The sequence below is a fragment of the Chanodichthys erythropterus genome, chromosome 20 (genome assembly GCF_024489055.1).
Source record: "Chanodichthys erythropterus isolate Z2021 chromosome 20, ASM2448905v1, whole genome shotgun sequence".
Lineage (NCBI taxonomy): Eukaryota > Metazoa > Chordata > Actinopteri > Cypriniformes > Xenocyprididae > Chanodichthys > Chanodichthys erythropterus.
In genome coordinates, this window is record NC_090240.1 from 38346707 (window position 1) to 38372346 (window position 25640).

The following is a 25640-nucleotide window of genomic DNA, read 5'->3' on the forward strand; positions in this document are numbered from 1 at the left end:
TATTTAAAATATACCGTCTTTAAGTTGTTTCTCCCTTTGCCGGGAGTTTGATTGACAAGCGATCTAACCAATCATAACACCGAATCCACCTTTTTGTCTAACAAAGCAGTCAGGAGTTAGATTAGCCTCGGTGGATATAAACTTGAAAAATGGCGTGTACTGACGTCTTTCCGCGTTTGAAACAGCATTCCTTCTGATGTTCATTCATGTTTATTTGATGCTATAAATGAACTAGTAGGAAGAGATGATCGGTTCATAAGCCGCTTGACCTGAGATGCTAAAGCGATCTGTCACGACACATTAAAGAGCCACAAAACGTTTTTTATTGTTTGAATTTATTAAAAAATACAGTTTGAAAGCTGGGACGTTGTTTAATATCATCAGTAACCTGCTCCGTCTTGTCTGTCGACGTGTTGTCAGTGTCCTCTTTGCTCCGTGATGCATTTATCACTGTGGCGTGACAGCACCACGGCTTGTCGGACAAAGCAACAGTAACTAAGGGGGGCGGGTCTTTGCGAAGGGTCAATTTGGAAAGTAACAAATTATTGTGATATAAAAATTTAAATCTTCAAAATACATGAAAAAATAGTTAGTAATGTGATCCAACTACTTTCAGATTACCTTTGAACCAGTTTATCATACTGATTTTAATACGATAATCTTGTACCATATTGATATAAAAATACAAAGAGAAAGAAAATATATTTCATTCTTTGTTATCAACATCATGAAGTGCATTAATTATTACATTATGTCAGGGTTTTGAGAGTTTAATGAAAAGATATTAATTAAATCAATCTAAAAGAAGTAATAAAAAAAACAAAAACAATTTTACTAAAAAAGATTAAATATTCTATGTTTACTTGCATGTCATGTGACCATGTCAGAGAACAGTAAACTTAAATGATTTATTATTTATTATTATTTATTTTTTACTTAAACCTAAACTTATTAACTTTAAATCTCAGGGTTTCCTCTAGTAAACGTACGAGGTCAAAGGCTGACAAAAGCTGGGGAATCCCTGAATTGCATATAAATATGAAATAATGCAAATGAATTATGAGTAATTTACTGGCATTATATGCTACAAAAACACTTGTGAGGTTATTCTAGGGCTGCACTATTAACTGAAATGAAACCAAAATGAAAAAAAAAGAAGCTGATTACAAGAATTTGACTTCCTGTTCTTCAAGAATAAACCACGTTTAACTTTCCTGACGCAGAATATTGTGAGATCGATCAGGAGTTGTGCAACCAGTTTCAACCAGTTGTTTCTAACAGTGTGGTCTGTGCAAAACAAAAGCTTCTTCCAAGAGTGAGGGGGAAAAGAAAGCTCAGCAGTAAACCCAACAACGCTTCATAAAACACAGATATATCACCGAAGAATGTGACGCATCCAACCAATATTACAAAACACTGTTGTTTGAAGGCTTACACAATTATCTCCACAACGTTAGTTTTCCATGATCATCCTCTCAATGACACTCGCAATCAAGGCTGTCTTTATGCAAATGAGCTCTCTGCTGATTGGTCATTGGCTCTCTGAAACTGATCTAAGGTGCATAAACAGCTTCCGAACTTCAATGTACAGATCTGAAGATGAGATTTAGACACAAACCATCCATTCAGAAACCATGGGCTGCTCTTAAACCACTGTTCAGACAGGCCACAAAAACACAATGTCCAACTGAAATCTAAATATATATATTCATCAAGGACGCATTAAACTGACCAAAAGTGACAGTAAAGACATTTATAATGTTCTTTTAGAACTTTCTAACCATCAAAGAATCCCGTTTTCAACACTGATAGTGCTTCTTCAGAAATCTAATATGATGATTTGATGCTTAAGGATCATGTGACACTGAAGACTGGAGTAATGATGCTGAAAATGCAGCTTTAATCACAGGAATAAATTACATGTTACTATATATTCACATAAAAAACAGCTGATTTACACTGGAAAAATATTTCACTATTTTCACTGTATTAATGAGCAAGTAAATCCAGCCATGGTGAGAATAAGAGGCCTAAAAACAAAACAAATAAATCCAAACTTTACATCCCACTGTTGATCAAAAACTGCACATGAGACCGTGTGTATAATGCAACAAACATTTCCAAAAGTAGTATGCCACGTTTAAACATACTGGATCCTGGAGCACTAGCAGTATTCTGGAATGAACAGACTTTTGATCAGATCCGACAGCGCTCATTCTGGAGACGTCAGATGTTTGGTGTAACGGAGGCTTTAAAGTGACCGTTTCCCTGGAGGAAATCGCTTAATCGCTGTAACCCAACGCCACAACTGAACTTCACCATATCCAGCCAAAACTGATCCCAGATCCGATAAGCAAGCGATCCGGAGTGCGCTTGAATTCCAGCTCCCACGACAGCAAAGACACGCAGCGCTTTTCTCAGCACGCAGCACTCACCGACCGCAGGCCATGGAGGGAAGAAAACGCTGCAGCTCGGCTCCGAATGCTAGACTTGACCCAGATCTGCACATCAGAGACCCTGAACTTTAGACCTTGTTTTTAGCGCTCGCTAGAAAAAGAAAAGGCCCGCTCGTAGCTGGCAGGAGGACAAAACGGGGCGGGAGGGAGCTTACAGAGGAACGGGGGGCCCTGAATCCCGTCAGAGGGGCCCGTTTAGGGAGGGAACGGTGGCTGCAGACCTGCAGGCGGAGCCGAGCGGCCCAACATGCCCTCAAAGTACACACTCCGGAAAACAAGAGCGGATCGATTCGCGCTGGAGATGATAAAGGGACTGGAGTTTGCAGACGCACTTCTCAAACCCGCCTAAATCTACGCGAAGCTGCGACTGGCACGACTCCAAACGACCCGCCAGGAATGTGCGTAAACATTCCATACTCCAGCAACAAAAGCCGTAATTCTCCAAAAAGTAAACTTGTAGGAAAGTTGAGTGCGTGTGCAAACGTGATTCTCTCCTTGATGATTCTGAGAACTTCAGAATCGATCCGGAGTTTGTTTTTTAACCCTAGTTCAACAGTTCAGCACACACACACACACACACACACACACACACACACAGATTTCTGCAAGTCGATTTCTTATCAAAACTATGCTCGAGTTACTCGACTACACATGGTTCATGCTGCTGTAAATGAAAAGACATGAAAGAGTTCTTATCAATAAATGTTTATTAATTCATAGCAGTTAGCCTATAAGTAAACTCTCAAATCATTAGAATTATGACATATTTTAATTTTTCCCTCTATAGTCTATTATTCTTACTATTAGATTAGGCTACTTTTATTATTAAATTAATATTAGTAAATTTGCCCCGCAATAATTTCATAGCGCATCACTACATAACTGCTCTCTTTTGGGTCTATTATACAATGAACTATAGGCCTATAATTAAAATTATTAATAGTCTATAATATTTCCTAACACTGACTGCAGTCATCAATGAAAATTAAGAGCCAATTCATGCACTGACTTAAATTAACACAAAATACTATCATTCTCATTTGTTTCACTATATATGGGCCACAAGAAAAATAATGGAATAAATTAAGATAGTTATATAATGTTATCAGCACATTATGTTGAAATCCGTCTCTGAGAAAAGAGCTCCATCACTTTTTACTTTCACTTTGAATACTGATTGAGGTTAAGGTTTCACCGGCGTTACTCAAAGTTTGCACGTTGCTTCCTGTGTGATATCCATTGGCTCCTTTTGGTTTAAAATGGAAAGATTTACAATATTGTGACGTATCTCTTTTTTAATTAATTTATGGTTAACGCACACTCGAGTAGTCGATTGTTTCCGACAGCGCAGACTAGTGGTTGAAGTAGTCGATCTCTTGAAAGGTCTATGCAAGCCCTAACCCACAGTAACATTTAATTAAGACATTAGAATATAATGATGTTTATTCACAGTTTCTGGTGTCTCCAGAATGTGTCTGAAGTTCCAGCTCAAAATTTTTTCCGTTTTTGTGTGTGTCCCTTTAAATGCAAATGAGCTGCTGCTCCAGAAGAGGGCGGAGCTTTAACAGCTCAACAACAACAAAGCTGGAGAATCTCACGCAGCCAAAATGAGGAAAGTGTTCATCCTTACATTGTTCAAACCGGAGTCGACACTGATGGAGAGACTCAGGAAGAAGTTACAACTTTTAGACGTTTCTGAATGGTTAGTGGATAAATTGATGTAGTTGCTGTGGAGTTGATTCAACTCATCCACTAGCATGTGCCGTCATGTTCATCTTTTGTGTTGAATTGATCCTCGCTTGTGAAGCAGTCCGGCGTAAAATGACGGCATGACAACAACACTCGACTACTGATGTGACAGAGGAGGGGAGGGGCTTGTGAAGGAGGGGAGGGGCGTTTCATTGAGAGGCGTGGCCTGAGAGGGAGAATATCCCAGAATAGGATCCACTATAAGGCAGAAATAGAAAAAGCATTATGCAAGTATATGATATTCCAGCTTTAGATATCAAACAGAACTCATGTCAAGGACAATCGTAAGCACTAAATACACAAACCATTACAACCTGGAGCAGATACAACAGATTACAAGAAAACAACACATGAGCTTTATCAACTCAAACGCTCAAAGCAACAATCTAATCAACAGCAGACTTCAACCTCGCAGAGATACGCCAGCGCAGGTGAGGAACGCATTGTACAGGGACAACACACACACACACACGAGCCAGACCAATAAAAATAGCTCAAGAACAACACGTTAACGTACTGTTACAATAAACCACGTGACCAGTGCAGAGTGTCACATGATCGCTGACTGACACATGCCAACAGAGTTCACATGATATCATTAAACAAAACAAACAGATCATATAAGAAAATATAAAAAACAAACAATAGCATAATATAAAAACTGACAATAAGAAAAAATAAAAACAATTTTAGAACTGCCAGTATTTTCAATATAATTTAAATAATAATACAGTATAACATTTGAAGACTTGAAAATGTACGAATGTCATTGTATTGGATTAAAAATAATAATAATAATAATAATAAAAAATCTAAGCAAATTGAGCTGCAAAAATTGGGGAATAAACGTAATAGTGATTTTTCTAATGAATTTTACAATTTAAAACGACAACAAAATCTGGCCAAAAATCTTGTGATTATATATAAATATACTTTTAAAACTTTTTTATTACTATTATTATTATTATTATTATTATTATTATATCTGATTATTATGATGAAAAATATTAAACAAAATAAGAGATTCATTTGTAATAATACAATTTCACTGTAAAATGCATTCTGGTTGTAAACATGAACTGCACCTGGAGTTATGGATGTCAAAAATACAAATTATAAACAATAAAAACAAACTCTTTCTACAGTATTGGTATTACAGTGTGAGAAGAAACACACACACTGAATCCAGAAAATAAAAGTCACCTTGAATCTTCACCTGAAAAAACATGAAAAATATTTAAATGCTAAAATAAAAATCAAGTGAATTTAGGAGTTAGAGTAAGTGCCCTTTTTTACTCTTATTTTTCTACTCCTAAAAACATTATTTTTCTCTTCTTTTCTGTATTTGACAACTTCATTTAAAATAATAATACAATAAAACATTCATAAGCCAACCAACAAACACAGATATTTGACCTCGGCTCATGGTTGCTAATCTAGTTTGTAATAATCCTGGCATTGTGGACTATGAATGACAAACTGCTTGTGACCAGAAACAAGACTTCATTAAACCATCAAGTTGTCAATTTCAAATTAACCCTCTGGTGGTCATTTTTGACTGAAAATAATTGTTTACTTTATCAGAATGGTATGAAACTTGGTTAAAAAAAAAAAAAACTAAATCATGGACATGAGGTTAAATGAAAGAAACAGTCAAAAATGAGTGCATTGGAAGCGAATCTCATCTAGTGGAAGCGTTTGGTACTGCGCCCAAACAAACAGTTTTTGAGATAGCAACCTCAAATTAAGAACATTAGAACTTGTATATATGATTTTCTTAGTTTTACAGTAAAACATATTTTGGAAAATAAATATTTCATATATAAAAAAATAAAAATAGTATTTTTGTGCATTTTTTCATAATATGCTTAAACTTATATAACCTTTTAAGTTTATAAAAGCATTTTTCACTTCAGCAATAATCTGCCAAAAAGACACCAAACTTCAGATTCAAGATTATGACATTTTAAGCTGGAAATGTCATTTTCAGGTAAATGCTTAAAAAAGTGAATAATTAACTACTGCATTAGTACCATTAAATCCCCTAAAAAAAAACATTATCGAACTAAAATACAGTATATTTATATCATGTAATTTCACTGACTGTCACATGAGTTAATTAATAGCCAAACTGCCAGTAAAGAGTCGATACTGACCTCATGTTGACTTTAAATGTCTTTAAAAGTCTTATTTACCAAGTGTAACAGTATATTAGATCTGTGCGTTCGCCTAATAAACCTGCTGCTTTCTGTGTCATTAATCAATTCACATATGAATCGCGATTTTGTCTTCTAACAATTCGATTCACAAATTTCAAAAATGTATTTTATAAATGTTTGTTGATAACGTGATGAAGGCGACAGAGCAGCAGCCGGACGGATGGGGGAATCATTATGAATGAAGTTTACCTGACAACAGTTCCTCTATCAATACAACAAACAGAAAAGAGACTTAATTATTAATTTCACAGGAATGTTATATTTGTGAAGCTCTCAGAGAGGGAATGGAATATGTTTCACATGCCGATTCATGACGCTTTCTCAGCTCTTTTTTTTTTTATACTTAAAATACATTTTTTGTTAAGAATAGTATCATTTGCGTCTGTGATCGTATCAGTCTCCAGTGATCGGCCCCAAAAATCCTGATAGTTTTGATGTGGATCCGTACATGTACGGCAAAAACCAAACAAACTAAGGGAGAAAACGCACCAGTTTCTGAAACAGATGATCAGCAGCCGCACACGTCTCACAGGTTCATGTCTGAACATGTTCTCTGGCGCGGCGCGAGTGGAGAATGTGGCTAATGTCCTTAATACTACATTCCTGTTCTGGAAGGGCAACGGGACACACACAGACTGACGGAGACTCCGAACGCCACGACGGGATAAAGTTACAGAGCTTCACATCTGGAGTAAACGGACTGGAGTCAGCCGAGAACAGGAACACTGATCTCAGACTCGTACAAAAAAAACAACAAGATCGCATTAAATAAAATAAGATGAAATAAAAGGAAAAAGAACATGTGAACTTCCCCACAACAGGACTGGAGTCCCTCCTGCAGGAGCTTCATCTGTTCCACTGACGCTCTGAGCCGGAGGTCAGATCTGAGAACAGGAAGTCCAGCAGGGACCAGAACGACTCATTACAGGTGTGAGAGAACTGGAGCGAGATTCATTCACACCACGACCTTCAGCCCGACTCTGACACGAGCGGAGAGAAAGATTCTGTCTCGTTTGAGCTGTAAACAACTCTCTCTCTCTCTCACACACACACCAGCTGCAAATAACTAGAATTATTATTTTATTGAATTTTATTTAAAATGCGTATAATGTATATTTACAATAAAAAACATTTTTAAATGATAAGTTAAAAAAAATGTGTATAAAATGTAAACAAGTTTAATCCTGTAAGAATGAATCCTTTGTAAGTCTCTTTGGATGAAAGCATCTATAGCTGAACTCTGATCAGATCTGATCCGCAGCATTCCACTTCCTCCAGCAGCCTTACATAACAGAGCGGAGCGGAGCCGTTGAATTATTCACTCAATTCCCTGCAGACGCATGCGAAACAAGGACACGAGAGCCGAAACACACCGACGTCACCGTCTTCATCTGTCCTTCTGCAGCATCAGAAGCACAACACATATCTGCTGAAGGGTCTGAAAATCTACATGAAAACAAGTATTTTTCTGATCCCACTGGCAGATGCTTGTTCTTGTTTTAAGCACAAACTCGCTTCATTTGGATTCATTTCTCAGAAAGCAAATTGTAATGATAGATATCTGTAGCGGAAAACAAAACAATACTGAGAAAAAGCAGCAGGGCATTTAAACCTGCGATCACAGTGAGCAGTGAAGCCCCGCCTCCTCACCTGTCAATCAAACACTGCAGTAGAGCTGAAAGATTTGGGAAAAAAAAAAAATCTAATAGCAATTTCTCATAAAAATAGAAAGAATGACTATGAATGAATGAATGAATACATGAATGAAAGAATGAAAAATGAATGAAAGAATGAATGCGTGAATGAATGAATGAAAAATGAATGAATGAATTAATGTGTGAATGAACGACTATTTGCTGGGATAATTTGCATAGATATACTTATTTTGTAGTTATTTATTTGTGTTCAATGCATCTAATAAAAATTGATTTTAAATGCAATTAAAAATTAAATTTTGATGGCGATTATGATGATTATTATTATTAAATTCATTAGTTTTAATTGTATTTATTATTATATTTATTGTTATACATTCATTTTTATTATTAAATTCATTATTATGGTTTTAATTGTATTATTTATATTATAAATATGTTTGTTACTGTTATTATCATATTTATTATTATTACATCTATTATTGTTTTATTGTATCTATTATAATTATTAAATAAAACAATTTATTGTTTTGATTTTATAATTTATTATTTTTATATTCATTGTTATTATATATATTCATTATCATTATTATTACTACTACAATATTAAATAAGAAATATTGTAATATTTCATTGTAAAATAAAAAATAAAAAACAATTTAGGAAAACAATAACAATACTTTTATTTTACAGTAAAGTGTAGAGTTACAATCCGAACTAGGACTGTGTGTAAAACTAAATTATTAAAATATTTCATTAAACTGCAGCCTTCGTGATCCGAGAGTCGCACTAAACCACGAGGACGTTTGGGTTTATCCGAGAGAATCGTGCAGGAGAACACGCAGCTGGAGCAGAAGATCCAGTCAGAACATTAGGGAATATCATGAGCACAAATCTTCGGGAACATGTAGGATAGTTTGGGATCTGCTCCACTAACATGAGCGCTTCACTCCAGTTTTCATGATGATGATGATGATGATGATGATGATGATGATGAAGGTGTATTGTTGTGCAGCAGCTCACAGCATCACGTGTGCGTCGGCCGTGGCTCTTCTACACGAGCTGGAAAACTCCACATGACACGGGAATGTTCTAGAGAGCGCAGAGAAACCCTCGTGCAGCGGATCGGCTTACAGAAACTGGGCCGTGCTAAAAGTGTCCGAGCGAACGGCCCACTCCAGCGCTGGAAAACGGGTCTCGTTAAAACTCTCGGCTCGTAAATAATCTCCTCGGAGCCGCCACGGATACTCGGCCTGGAACAGAAGCTTATTCATATCAAAGAGAAAATCTTAAACTCCACACACGACCGCAGAATACAAATGATCCGGCCGGGAATTTAAGAGCTCCCACGTTTAATCAGAGCCATCATGAGCGCGCTGACAGCCAACATCAACACTTCAGCGGCTGGAATGACGGAGGTCTGGTGGCACCTTCGCTGCTCAAAACAGGAAAACACGGCCGTTCGGCACAGAAACACGCGGCTGGACCAGCTGACAGACAGAGACACACCCTACACACACACACACACACACACACACACACAGATATTTATAGGACAGACAGAATTCCTCACGGATCGGCCCTCGGTGTTCCGGCTCTGAAGCAGCACAAGAGGACCTTATTTAACCCCGCAGACGCGTGTGTGTGTGAATCAGTGTGAAGAGTGACGCCAAAAACACACACTTTATCATGTAAACTTGTGCAGAAACGAGGCTTCAGGAATGGAGTGAAAAACAATAATATACATAATATTTGTTTGTTTGTTTATATCACCACCAGGATACATTCAAAAAGAAAAGAAAAAAGAAAAGTGTAGTGTGTGTGTTCCCAAGCAATATATTTATATGTGTACAATAAAAAAAATTTAAAAAAATTATTATATATAAAAATAATAATATTAATAAAATTTATTTGCTGGGATCATTTGCATGTATACATATACTTATTTATGTATTTATTTAGTATTATATGTGCATTATTATTATTATTAATTATTATTATTATTATTATTAAATTCATTATTGTTTTAATTGTATTACTTACATTTATTGTTATATATTCATTATTATTATTATTATTATTATTTTAATTTTATTATTATTATTATTATTATTTTAATTGTATTATTATTATTTTAATTGTATTATTATTATTTTAATTTTATTATTATTATTATTATATATACATATATATACACACACACAAATAAACCATTTTACACAATATTTATTTAATACATCTTATTCATTTGTTTGTTTATATCACCACCAGTTATACATTCAAAAATAAATTATAAAAAACAAATAAAATAAATAAATAAAAATATGTGGTGTGTTTGTGTTTCCAAGCAATGTTTATATGAGTGTACAAAAATAAAATGAAATAAAATTTAAATTTTTGCAGGGATAATATGCATGAATACATATACTTATTTATTTATTGTTATATGTGTGTAATGTAAGTTTAAAATTTAAGTAAATTTAATGTAGTAAAATTATGATTTTTTGTTTGTTTGTTCATTCATTTCATATCACCATCAGGCTACATTCAAAAATAAACTATATAAAAATATAAAATCACAAGTAATTTTTGCAATTAATTGAGTGTTTATGAATTTATGTAACATTACACGCTTTCGTTTTGTTGAAAACGAAAAACCTAGAAAAGAAAACCTAGGAAATTAGCTTATGAACAAACTAGTTAAAAATAAAATAAAATAAAATAAAATAAAATAAAATAAAATAAAATAAAAACACGACAATATTTGTAAAACTAAACATTTTAAAAATAAAAATTTGATCATTAATTTGTGCTCGAGCCAGTGAAAAAAAATCGTCAGGGCGAGTAAAAACCAGAGCTGACCAGATGAACAAAACCCTTACCGAGTCCCGTGTTTAACCCTTCAGCTGCGCTCACCTTGGTTACTGTTGCTATCCTTCAAAAAACATGAAATTATGCAGTGAATTAACAGTGAATCAGTCGAGTGAAACACAAGAGCTCTCAAACATTACGTCTATACGAGTACGCCACTTTCCATCTTGATTTTATCATCTGCACTTGATTAAAGCAAAACAATTTTATCATCTTTCCGGACAAAAACAACATTTTGGTGCATGAAGGATGGACTTCACTGTCCTTGGCAAACACAGCTTCCGTCGTCATGGCAACCCGTTTCCCGCAGCACTAATTGATGTTTTTACCACTGAATGAGGGAGGAAAAGAGAAAGACTTCAAGTCAGCATGAAACTAAACCGAGAGCCAATCATCAGCGCTCGTCACTGCAAACGACTTTCCTTTTCCAGTGACATCATCAAGGCCACTAATCGCTTATGGACGCCCACACACTAAAACCCATGAATCACCAAATCTTCCACCTTTTAATTTTGTCCAAACCTGCAAAAAACACTCCAAATATGTTCTCATATTCGACAGTGATAAAACAAGCGCTCTTGTTGAGGGTGTGAACGGGACGAGAGCACTCGGGAGAGCAGAACTCAGAGTTTCAGCCAAAACTACAGCCGAGAACGTCCTGTCCTGTTCAAACCTCGACCACAACTGCTGTTTACTCATCGTTAAAACAGAGTCACAACGACCCATGAAACTTCAGTCTGTCTTTAATCTGATTCACTGGTAAATCATGTACAAGATGTTCTTCTCCAGTCCACAAAGTGATGAGGTAAAAGTATTATAATCACCATCACATGCTATATTCATGGCATAGCGTCTCGATTTTGCACTTCTGAAAAGGTTTGCTGCTCCTTCTTTTAAAAAAGCTGACTTACAGGGTTAGTTCACCCAAAAATGAAAATAATGTCATTAATTACTCACCCTCATGTCGTTCCACACCCGTAAGACCTTCGTTCATCTTCAGAACACAAATTAAGATATTTTTGATGAAATCCGATGGCTCAGTGAGGCCGGAGCAATGACATTTCCTCTCTCAAGATCCATTAATGTACTAAAAACATATTTAAATCAGGTCATGTGAGTACAGTGGTTCGATATTAATATTATAAAGCCACCAGAATATTTTTGGTGCACCAAAAGAAAACCCCAAAATAACGACTTATATAGTGATGGATGATTTCAAAACACTGCTTCAGGAAGATTCGGAGCACAAATGAATCAGTGTGTCGAATCATGATTCGGATCGCGTGTCAAACTGCTGAAATCACGTGACTTTGGCGCTTCGAATCGCTGATTTGATTCACAACGCTCCGAAGCTTCCTGAAGCAGTGTTTTGAAATCGGCCATCACTATAGAAGTCGTTATTTTGTTTTTTTGGCGCTCCAAAAATATTCATGTGGCTTTATAATATTAATATTGAACCGCTGTACTCACATGACCTGATTTAAATATGTTTTTAGTACATTAATGGATCTTGAGAGAGGAAATGTCATTGCTGGCTATGCAGGCCTCATCGGATTTCATCAATAATATCTTAATTTGTGTTATGAAGGTCTTACAGGTGTGGAACGGCATGAGGGTGAGTAATTAATGACATTATTTTCATTTTTGGGTGAACTAACCCTTTAAAAATGCACAAGAATACCTGTACTGTAAAGCACCTGTGCAAACGGCAATAAACAATTAACTTATAATGACTGATTTATAATGTTACAAAAGATTTCTATTTGCAAATAAATGCTGTTCTTTTGAACTTTCTATTCATCAAAGAATCCTGAAAAAGAAAAGGCATCAGTTTCCACTAGGGGTGTGTGCGAGTACTCATACGTTCATGTGTGCAGATGTAAGCTGGAAGCGATTTTTATGGCGGTCGAACAAATCCACCGACGAATATTACACAAACTGTAGTTTTAAGAGTTTTTTTTAGTTGAGAATGTAGTTGTTTAGACCTGAAACATGTGACTCATATTTAAATCATAGCAACTATTTTACAATTTATTTAGACGTTTTCAGAGATGTGAGCTCCAGGCCGTCAGCGGGCGTTCAGAGCTCGAGTACATGCTGAGAACAGCTTCATCTCGGCCAGTGCTTCGGGGATTTGCCGTTGGCTCTTATAGTGTTTTCAAAAATATTGATATTTTCAATACACCGATACTAGCTGCGCATTTTCACTCTCTTCTTTCCGACAGTGAATTTACAGTTTGACTCGCCCCCCTCTCCTGTCACTCACTCACATCATTTTACTCAAGTTTGGCGCTCACACCAAAAGCATTGTATAAATAATGCATTGCATTTATCAAATTAAGTTATTTTCTGTGTCGTTTTGAGCTTAAATGGCCAAATACACATTACAATATGTCAAAATGCCAGTTTGGGAACGTAAATAGTTGAGAAAGACAGCACAGGTTGTGTAACAGTATATTGGATCTGTGCATCAGCTCTTAAAGTGACAGCAGCCTAATAAACCTGCTGCTTTCTGTCATGTTAATCAAAAAACTAAATAAAAATCACATGATTCTCTTGTAACTTTAATTGTAAGTATTAATCTGTATTTAAATTTTACAATGAAAACTATCCAGTGTTATTTTTACATTTAATTACTTTTTAATTTCTTTGTTTCTTACCTTAATACTAGCCTACTGTTGAACTCACCTGAAAAACTTAAAGCCATGTTTATTTCATTTGTCTCTCTGTTCTAATCCATTTCTGATAGTTTACAAATTGTTTATTAGTTCTTATTTTATTATTCACTTTTTTTTGTCAATTTCGTTCAGTTTCAAATAAAGCTTCCCTGTGTGAAAGCTATTGCAGCAAAATTACCCAAATTATCAAAAAACTAAAAGATAATAAAAATGGCAGTATATACAGCAGTTTTCCCCATGGTATCGAAAATGGTATTGAATATCGATATTTTTCAAGGTATCATATCAAAGTTACAAATTCCAGCATCATGACAACACTAGTGTCTTATAGTGGTTAAACATGAGACATCTTTGGTCTTATTAATCTATTACTTGTTCCTGAGCAAATCGATTTGGGCCATGTTAAATTTAATACATTTAATATTAAGGCTATATTTAACTTACATCCTGTAGAGCACTGCTTTTGTACGTTTGACTGAATTGTACAATTGTGTACATTTCCTGTTGCCATTTATAATGGCTACTGTTGTTCATTTAAATGTTGTTCAATAAATATTATTTTATATAAATATGTTGTATTCGGTATTGAGAAAAGGTACATTAGTGCGTAATATGGATTGACTGAAAGTTACATTAAAACACCATTAGATGGCAGCGAACTTTACGAGTGAAAGTCAGTCGCAAGAGACTTTTACATTGAAAGGACTTTTATAAAAAAAGGTCGTTGTTTTAGCGCCGTATGTTATGGAAAATTCCCTTTACTGTAAAAAGGACAAATACAAAGATCACTTTTTTTCCTCAGTGGACATTCAAACAGACTTTTATAATGGATATAATATTATGGACAACGACCTGAAGAATGAATGTTATATCAGGTAATGCGCTCTCTCTCTCTCATACTGTATAAAACACAATGAGTTTCAATGAAGCGACTCAACGTTTCTTCGTCACTTCGTCTCTAAAGTGACATTTTTGAATTAGTAAACGAGGTTTGGGCTCAACTGTTAAGCTATCAACATGAGATCTGAATCTAGGAGTAGTTCTGCACAAAAGAGGGTTTTAAAGACAATCCGTTATTGTTTCTTAGTAATTTACACACTTGTGCCGTCAAACTGTAGTATAATCACAATATCTCACGAGTAGCCATGCTATATCACTCTATATCAGCACAGCTATGATTTCTTGTCATATTTTCATCAACAGTATGTTAAAATGGTTTCGTTATCGTCACAAATCGTAAAACCCAGACCCCCCAAATAAATCGATTAATCGAGTTGACGATTAATCGATTGTGTATGTTGTTTGTCAGTACAGATCGATTTAACAGCCACGGATTTCTCTTTTCAAGCTTTTGACGTCCATCCATCTGTCCACCAACTGGGTTTCCTACAACAAATTACTACTTTCGAATAATCGAATCGATTAAATACTCAACACAAAAGATCAGACGATTCATGACGTTATATTTCACATTATAACACTATAAAAAAGTAATTTATGAATGACTGACACAAATGCATCACATTAAGTTTGATTAATCGAGTAATCGGTCAAATCGATTGATCGTTTCACTGAGCTAATAACAAATAAAATGCAAATCCCTAGCGCAGATGTGCCTCGTGTTCTGTGTAAAACTTACTCAAAATTATTCCAAAAACAGCCCTGGCCTGACCTTCAATCTAGAGTCGACTGCAATAACGGACATAAACATCAAACTAAAAACACGGTTCAGTTTAGGACTTTCACAGGTCACCTCAAACCAGCTAAACTCGTTCAGCCGGTTTAAATGACCAGTTCACACAAACGAGTACCACGTTACGGCTTCTGTCTGTATTCACTCCATCCGTTTACGAGCTCTCAAACTCCCGCTTCAAGAGGCTCGATCGTTTAACAGCCATGGATTTTTCTTTTCAAGCATTTCGATCTTTCATCTGCTGAAAACTAACTGGGTTTAAATGCCTACTTCTGAATAATCCAAATGAATAAATGCTCAAAGCAAAGATTCATAATGACTCCTTTCACTTATAAATGACTGTGCTTAATGACATTAAGTTTACTAGTTTGTTTATGTGAAAACTGTAATCCAAACGGACAGAAATGTTATATAAATTTCAATTTAAGCACGTGTCGTGATTGGATGTACTGTAAATCAACTCAAATATGGAAACTATCCACTCCACGAGCTCAGACTAATAGAGGCGCTGGATCTGCAGCTGCGCATCACAATAACAACTGCCATGAGATGACAAACGTCTTCCCCGTCTAGACACCTGTGCGGAGCCGGGTGGCCCCGATCCCAAGGGTTACGCTCTGGATTTGAAGCACAAACTCTTGTTGATCTCGGAGCTTTTGGTCCTAATTAGATCAGAAGCCTCTAACTCAATCCGCCGGCGATAAAACCGCTTTAAACCACTGCAGAATAAACACAGGACAGATGAGACGCGCCACAGAGCACCATCAGACCGACACTTTCACTCCGGGCTAAGAAGAGAAAACGCACAGTAACGCTAAAATAATTCTGAGGTCACACGCTCAGGCCAAAAAAAGCTTCTGTTGTAATTTGATCACATAACTTAAACCAAATAAAAGCAAAGAAAATATGGCTGAAATCTTTTACACATCCGTGGAAACTGCAACCAGGAACATGTGGACCTCACAAAAAATTCAAAAAAATCTGAAGAAATGATACTGTGTTTGAAGAAAATGAAGTGTATTTTTGGAAGGTACTGTGGAAATATATTTGTATTTTGCTGTACTGCTGTTAATTTATATTAAACATTAATTTAACACTTCAGTCATTACAGAGAATTTCAGTTACATTAATATAGCCAATTAACGACATATATATATATATATGGGTTATTAATAAATAAGGTTTAAAAGTGTAATAACATAATGGAGATATAATTAATTTTGAAGTTTTATTAAGTGTTAACAATGAGATTATGTGGTTTTTATAATCAATAAACACTGATTTTGTTATTTTATACAAGATGGACAAAATTTGTCACCTTCAGTTTAACCAAAATTTCACACCATGTTGATATATAATATAATTATATAAATATAAATATAATATAAATATAATTAAAACCTTATGGATTCAATAAAAGAGACCTAGTTGTACTACCTTACATACTTTGGATGTCATATCTGTGTTTTTTTTTTTTATTATTAAGGCCTTTGGACAAAAATAAAACGACCCCTTTGTCATATATATATATATATATATTTTTTTTTTAATATATATATGCACTGCTTTTAATTTGAGTTTCAATGGTCACACTATCCTGGTTTCAGAGAGAGAGGAACGGGTTAAGGTCTCGGTCAGATCCTCACGCAGCGCGTCTCATCCGTGTTGGAGTAATTTCACTGTGTATAAACACGTCTCCTCCTACAGTCCCTCCTGTGGACGCTCCGCCACACACCGGGAAAACAAGAGCTTCCCAGCGACGCTCCTTCATCCGTTCAGACGATCTCTAGTGCAGCACTTCTGTCTCTGATAATACTTATGCTTTTTGCATCACGAACAACAATTCTGAATTATTTATGATCATTAATCGCTGACATTCACAATTACATAATCCGTTTTTGCTGCTTTAGCGAGTTACTGCACTGCAAAATAATGTTCTTATTCAGTATTTTATTCTTGTTTCCATTATATATAAATGTATAATAATAAAAATATCTATATATTTATAAATCATCCTTAAAACAAGATTAATTTACTTGATAAGCAAAACTGCACAAGATTAAGACATACAGGAGAATATATTAATTTAATAACTTAAAATACTTGAATATTTGCTGTAAGAAAGAAATTTTGTAAGATTTATGGTTTAAACCCAGAAACTACTATATAAAAAAATAAATAAAAATAAACCCTGGGCTTTGGTTTTTAAGAGAAAATAAGCAAGTAAATTGATTAGATTTATGGTTTAAAACAAGAACAACTACATAAAAGTTATTTTATTTTGTCTTTTCCCCACTGACTAATAATATTTTTGTTTTGCATAAACTTCATAAATCAAACAATTTAATCTGAGGTTTATTCTTCAGAAAACATTATTTGGCTGAGAAAAACAATAAATTCAAGAAAACTGATTCTTAAGTAAAATCAATCTTTAAAAAATATTTTCGTGGAAAACAATCACTTTTTTTTGCAGTGTGAAAACTGATTCAAAAAGTGTTGAAATTTTTAAATGAATTCTAATTCAGTAATTAATATATTATTATTTAATATCAGTGTTGGTTGAGTTACCCTAACATCTTCAGCGTAATTATATTTCTGTGCTGTAAACGAATTGCATTACTAATTACTCTCTAAATCAGCAACACAACCACAGTTCTTCAAACAACATAAAATTACATCAATTATTCTTGACCTGACCACAGTTATTTACAGGAAGAACGTTAATCACAGTAAGCCAATTAATTACTTAATGCATTACACCCAACACTGATTAATATATAATAATGATAACGCTCGAGTTCCTGTGGTGAAGTCACATGTTTGTGCATCATTTCCTGTTTCAGGGTTTAGTGTCTGAATAAGAGAGTCTTAATGAGTTTAACGAGAGAGAGGAGCAGCTGTGGAGTTTCCTCTCCAGTCACTTTCACTTCCTGTGATGAAGCGGCTCTCACGCGCAGCCGTCAGGAAACACTCGCCGCTCTCCACCTGACCTGACTGCGGACCGCATCTGCATCTGCTACTGTTCACATGAACTTTCATTTCACCATAATAAGACACAAGTGAGCTTCAGGGGGGAAATGCGTATAAATAATAACGCTAATAATATCCGTCACGGCGCGAGCGCTGATGTGGGCTAAAGGTCACCATGTTCTTCCTGTCTGTTTGCTTTCATTTCTGTCACTACAGGAGTCGATTATACTGATAAGAATCAACTATTCAGTCAAAGTTTAACATTTATCATGACACTACATGATTCCCATATTCATATAGTACTCTTCCTTCAAAGCACCAGGGTATTACCATGATTTATCTGTGAAATTATTATTTTTTCCCTCTTATATCAGTTAAGCTGCATTTAAACCGGAATCAAGAATCAGAGTTCAACCGCATCACCAAACTCAGTCACTGGTGAGGTTACAGTACCTGATATACACACACACACACACACACACACACACACACACACACACACACACACACACACACACACACACACACACACACACACACACACACACACGACTACGCTTCATTCAGGATTACACAATACAATAGAATAATTGAATTAAATGATCTGAACGAGTGGATCAGTGAAGCATTATGGCTTTTGAGTGTTTATTATTATATTAAATGATTAAATAATATTATTTAAATTATTCATTTAAAATTTAATAATTAAAAATTCTTTTAAAAATCTGAATTTTTATTTAATTTTATTTGAAAAATAAGAAAAACAAACAAATAAATGCAAATAAATGTTTACTGACCATCATCAAAAATTAATCTAATGATAATAATAATAATAATAATACGTTTCTTACACTGTTTAAAGCAGATACAGATAAATTTCTTTATTGAATTTAACTTATTTACTTTAAAAATAAAAAATATTAAATTTATTAAAGTTTTTTTTACTTTAAAACTTATTTTTATTACATTTATTTTATGATATATATATATATATATATATAAATTTTTTTAAATAATTTTACAAATAAAAATAATAAAACGTTCATCGAAATCAATAAAAAGAATATAATAATGATAATACACAAGTTTCTGTCAGTGTTTAAAGCAGATCATTTCAGAGCAGAAACATTAATGTAATAACTACGGCGTTTTGGCGGACGCCCACGACTGTGGTGATCCACAAACTATCATTAGCATGATGAATTTTTCTAAAGACCCAAACTGAGTCTCTAAGGGAAACAAAATATGAACGCTGAAACACAAAAACAGACGGAAAGAAAGAGGGAGAGAAATTCTTGAATGGGGTCAGACATGCCGTATCCCGTCACCCTCATGTTCCCTTAGAAACATCCTGTGGATTCCATCACATCAGCAGCTTCCTGTGGGAGGGGGAGGGGGTGAACGCCCGCAGCGCAAACACAGGAAGGGGACGGGCTCCCGTACGGGGGCTTGTTACCCAGCAGCCAATCAGAGACGCAGGGCTCGGGTTACACAGCCAATCAGAGCGCGGCAGCCCCACCCTCGGCTGTACCCTGATGCAAGGCCCCACGACAACCACAGCGAGAGAGAAACTACCCTGCCTTCCTCTGACAGACCAAAACTCCTGTTTCAATGCTGATCCGAGCTCTCTAACACGAATCGAACATCATTCTTGTATTGTAATTGCTGCCAAACACGTTCAGGTTAACAACATAATGCATCAGAGTATCTGCCGTATGGACATCCATACACTAATACAGATGATAACAGAATGTTTACACATAAACGCATAATTAGAGGCATTTAAAATGAAATTCAGTCAGTTTTCTCTGTACAAATTGTGCCGTTTCAGTCACTAAAACGTCCCATCCTCTCATGAATTGTTGCTGTGGCCTCATTTCCAGTCTCTGCTGAGGAGGGGGCGTGTCTACGGCTGATTGACAGCTCTGGGAACTGCCCCTCCTCCTATAAAAGCAGAGTGGTTCCCGTTAGAACTCACGTAATCTCCTTCACATTCCTGCTGAACGGCGAACGCATTCGTCTAGACGCAAACTAACGTCCGATTAGCGTCTCGCGTAGCCGGTGTGGTGAGAAATCCAGTCCCCGAAACGGGTCTCCTTTACGCCCCCGAACGATCCCATTGGTTCAACGGACTTTTAATGGGAGTTTTTTTTGCGTGCGTGATTTTAATTCCTGCAAATTCACGTTAAAATCATTTAAAATGCGTTATAATGACCATTAATGTCTTATAATGTTTTTTTTGGTTGTGAAATCAAGCATTTACTGTTTTTTTAGTTAGCTTATGTACTAGCATAGCGTACATCTACCCGATTAGCCTAGCTTAACTTATATTATATTAGGTGTTTTTGTCTTCCAATATAGTTTCCAATTACATGTTTCAAATTAATGGTGTTTGTGTGTACTTAGCATGACAATTAATTTATTAAAAATTTATAATCGTAATATTATACACTATACCACACTACGGAAGAGGATTAGGGCCAAGCAATAATAAAAAAAATTGAATTTATTATTGACTTTATTCTCAAAATTTAATGATTTTTTCTCAACATTTTATTTTGACATTTTTTTCCCCCTCACAATTTAATGAGTTTTTTTCTCAAAAAAATACCAACTTGAATTTATTATTGACTTTATTCTCAAAATTTAATGATTTTTTCACAACATTTTATTTCGACTTTTTTCTAGAAATGTTTTCTCGAAACATAACGACTTTAATCTCGAGATGGTTTTATTTTTTTATTATTGCTTGGCCCTTATCCTCTCTAATACCACACTGTTATTATTGTGTAAAAATTAATATTAAATTACTTTTATAAAACACAGTATGCTCAAACAATCCTTTTTTCCCAATCCATTTTTAGGCATAGTTGTGTTTCCAGCATGATGCAATAAACAGGCATTCATTTCATATTTCAAGCATGTTGTTTGTAATAAACATCATAAAATAGTGAAATAGCTTATAATTAGTCAAGACATCACAATAACAACTTTTGATCAGGCATTACTGCTTGTGTCCTATTCCTAGAGGGGGCCTTGATTTCTCATGACACCAGAGCTTCAAATAAACCCAAAAGGCAGTTTGATTGACATGTAAAGCAACCAATCAAGTTCGTCTTGCTCCACGTCACGTTTAGGGGCTTGAAAAGTCGATGTTCCTACGATAACAGACCCACGTACATCTAATAAATTTACATCCTTTTGAAAATCCAGCGTTTAGTTGATTCTGATAAGCGCTCGAATCAGAATCAAGAGCTTGTGAACTGGAATCAAACCCCATGCAAATCTCACCAACATTTCTTGTCCATTCATGGAGAATTTTGAGGAGTGATTCATGTCTGGAGCACAAACACTGAATCCTCGCGTCAGAGGTTTGATCACTACGAGCAATTAATGAAATAAAATCTCACTACACTAACAGCGATTCCATTAATCAAGTAAATGTGCAATTAATGACACTTATAAACATCTGATAGCATTAACAGCCTCAGCTTTGTGTTCCATCGCCCCTGGAAACGACTAATCGCTCAAACTATTAAAGTACGACTTCTTGTAAGTCCACGGTAACACAACAGCACCGACTCATATGGGAACCATTACGCTCCTCTAGAAACGCACCGACTCCAGGACCCACGCTGCTAAAACTGAGCACTCGCTGCAATCACGGGGCAATTAGTGCGGGAATGCTAAACTCGTCGTTAAACGGTTTTATCTCGCTGAGCAGTGTCACGTGGAGGCCTCATGGTGTCTGGGTGGTCCACATGCTCCATTCAGATCCACACACACACACACACGCAGAGAATCAGGTCAGTGTAGAAGCACGTCACGAAGGCAATTTACTCATTTTGCATTCAACAACAACTTTGGTTGCTAATGGCGTTCTCTTGTTTAACAAACATACAGCAGACTAAATAAAACCATAAACCCACAAACAAATAAATCCGCTTTCAGTAGTTTAGTCTCTCTTGAATGCAATTTTTTTTCAGTGTTTAACAATCACACTTTCATAGCAAAAATACACGAGACTGACAAGACGTAAATGTAGCGGTACAACAAAAACGATCAAATAAAAACCAAAAGAGCTGGTTTGGTAGTTTTTCAGTAGTTTAGCCTCTCGTAATTTACTCTCGTTCAGTTCCAGCAAATGCAGTTCAGACTAAAATCCAAGAGTTTAAAAAGAAAAGAAGTTGTCCTGCAGCGGTAAATGATAAAATAACAAAAGAGCTGGTTTTGACGTTTTTGCGTAGTTAAGGGTGCGATTACAAGACAACCATGTACTGAAAACAGAAACGATTTTTTCTTTGCGTTTTTCACGTAAAGACATTGTCAGAACAATCCCTGTTCGCATGGATCTGCCAAAATCTCTAAAATTGCTGTATTCTGCTGCCAGGCCAGTAGATGGCGATGTCACATTGTAAAGAAACACTACACACCTATAGACTGAACACGTGCATAACGTCATCTTTGCACAAATTCACATTTTTGTAATTTTACACGGAGACGACAAAGGTATCGCTTCAGAACTTGCACAGTTTTCAAAAGTTTGCATTTTCAGGGCCCCAAAACGCTATTATCGTAAATAAACAACCAAACAACAATACAAATTTCCAGCCTGATGGAAAAAAATTTAATTACTATATGTATTACTATATCCTAATAATATCAGATTGTGCAAGTAAAATATAAAATATTCACTTTTTTTTCAATTATTTATTTATTTGTTTATAAATTTGTAACTTTTTGAGGGTGAGTAAAAACACGTCGTTTTTGTGTGTGTCCCTTTAAATGCAAATGAGCTGCTGCTCTCAAGAAGAGGGCGGAGTTTCAGCGCCGATTACCTCACTAATAATTTGTCAGAAACTGTTCAGCCTTTAATGTTCAAGCCGAAATCGGACACTGATGGAGAGACTCAAGAAGAAGTGACGACATGTCGAATGCAACAGGACGTTTCTGTAGCTGATGTGGAGTTCACTATCTTAAAGTCAATGAATATCAAATTATGATAATCTATAAATCGCTCGTGTGGGAACAGCTGTAAGATCCTACGGAGTAGGGCTGCACAGAGAATACATGCTGCATGAAGACAGAACTGGTATGGTTCAGTTTAATCATCATATTTCAACTATTGCATTTGTGTTATGTACTGTAATGTAATAACACGCCCCCTTTGTGTGTGTTCTCGTTAATTATGTCAATTTGAGGGTTTGTGATGTCAGGAAGAAGCTCGTTGTAGTCTCTACCAGTCATTTAAAAAGTGATTTCTGTAAAAGAAAATATCTCCTTTGCATTGAACTTTGAGCGTCGTAACTTTGCAGATGTTGTTTATGATCAAACAGCAACATTACACACTAACTAAAGTTAAAAATCATAATCAAGGACAACTTTAAACTGAATACAAAACCATCAGCAGACTCAGAATGAGGAGTTTAATTAAAACATCCTAATATCAGTCAATACCAAGATGGTCTCTGTGCACAAACAGGTGCCATTTTCTGTCCTCCTCTCAGGCACATTGTGTCGCTTACAGACGCGCAAAACAAACACCGACGCCTAAAGACACGATCCGTCTCGTTCCCAATAACCACCTGAAACTGGAAAAGTCTCGTGCGCGTGGGTGTGTGCGGCGCATGTTCAACCGCAGTCGCCGCGTGTGCCGTTTAAAGCTCACGGCCGTGTTTCTAGACTACAAAAGACTTGTATCACAGGGAGCAAAGGCTGCGCTCTGACACTACACAAACACGACAGACGCCAAACAGGGCAAAGTTTATCTCGTATCATCAGAAGGGAGAAAAACCTGCTACACACTGACTCTTCTACAAAATAAATACTCTTATATCTCTCACAAGAGATGCATTTAACACAAAGTAATGCTCTTCTCCTCTATGTAGACTGCAGAAATCAATGGCGCTGCATTAGTTTACACAGTGAAACACAAACCTACTGACACAAAAGAACAAGTTTGCTTGGCGGAAAACACTCCAAACATTTGAAGTCCTGCTCAGATTTCTCGTCATATTGAGATCCATTGGTGCGTCTGAGCCCGAGGCAAGAGTTTCAGACGAATATCCCATCTCACATGGTCTAAAAGAGCAAAACCAACTAATAAAGAGGAAAGAAGAGCCTTCAATAACACTAATAACAGACGGATTTATCTTGAAGGCCACATGTGGAGTTAGTCTAAGATTACTGTTATATAGAGGCTGGAAATTTCATTAAGGCCAATAAATTATGTAATGATTGATTTTATAAATAAATGAGATGTTTTTGACCCTTATAGGGTCTTTTTAGACCCCAAACGATGTTTGCTAAAATAAAAAAAATGTTCTCTTTGTCCAAATGACATGAAACTTTGTACAGTTGTTAACACTTTCTAGATCTACAAATAAAAAAATTAAAAAAATGGAGCAATATCTTGTTTTTATGTTAGTGTAGAAAAAAAGTCACACTCAGGGTCTCCAGGAAAAAACAGATATAATTTTACTCTGTTTATTAATGTTTTTACTTCATATTTGTGCAGTTTTTGGAGGATTTATCATATCTTTTAAATTTATATAAATAAATAAATATTTTTTAAAATAGGTTTTTATACAAAAACAGCTTTTTGTGTAAAATTCACTTTATAAGAGACCCACATTTCTAACTTTCATTCAGGGGGATAATATGGATAATTTGACAAGGTTTAGTGTGAGATTTTTGCCCATCTTTTGGAAAATGCAGTTTTAAAAGTAAAAATTGATCACTTTATCCAGCAGATGCTGCAGAGCTCCACGATTTGCTGTTTGACTGACTGAAAGACTCTTTACACAAGTATTTTCAGTTTCAGTATTATGAAATCACAATTATAACAATAAAAGCTACTTTTTGTCAAAGTTTAGCGGGTTTTTTTTTTTTGCAATTAAAAAAAATAGGTTAGCTACTTGACAATTTTACATAAAAAGCTGTTTTTGTGTAAAAAACTATTTAAAAAAATATTTTTAATTTATTTATATAAATTTAAAAATGCAATAAATCCTCCAAAAACTGCACAAATGTCGAGTAAAAACATTAATAAACCGAGTAAAATTACATTTGTTTAAAAAAAAAAAAAAAAATTAATTGTTGCCTGGGGTCTCTGGAGACCCTGAGTGTACTTCCCAAACGAAGACCACACAAGCACACACAAAGCCTCGAGAAACTATATTTGTAATCTTCCACAAAAAAAAGTGCATAAAAATTAATATTTCCTTCTTCCAGACAGACTCAGAATGAGCTTAATTAATTATAGTGTGCATCTAAAATATTACATATTATAATATAGCACATTTTCCCCAAGTTTAATAAAAGAAACTACAACTCCCAAAAACCATTTC

The 25640-nt window shown here is 35.4% G+C and overlaps 1 protein-coding gene across 4 annotated transcripts in view; it reads right to left on the minus strand.

Annotated features, from left to right (window-relative positions):
• vdra (vitamin D receptor a) overlaps positions 1-25640 on the minus strand; it is a 50852-nt gene that overhangs the window by 24650 nt on the left and 562 nt on the right. The window contains exon 1 of one of the 4 annotated variants that reach the window (XM_067372341.1): positions 10962-11335. The exons of 2 other annotated variants lie outside the window; for them this stretch is intronic. The gene's annotated coding sequence lies outside the window, so the exon portion shown is untranslated. Of the gene's footprint in view, positions 1-4086; positions 4767-10961; positions 11336-25640 lie in introns of those variants that run through there. One more of the 4 variants, XM_067372340.1, reaches the window with a different exon arrangement.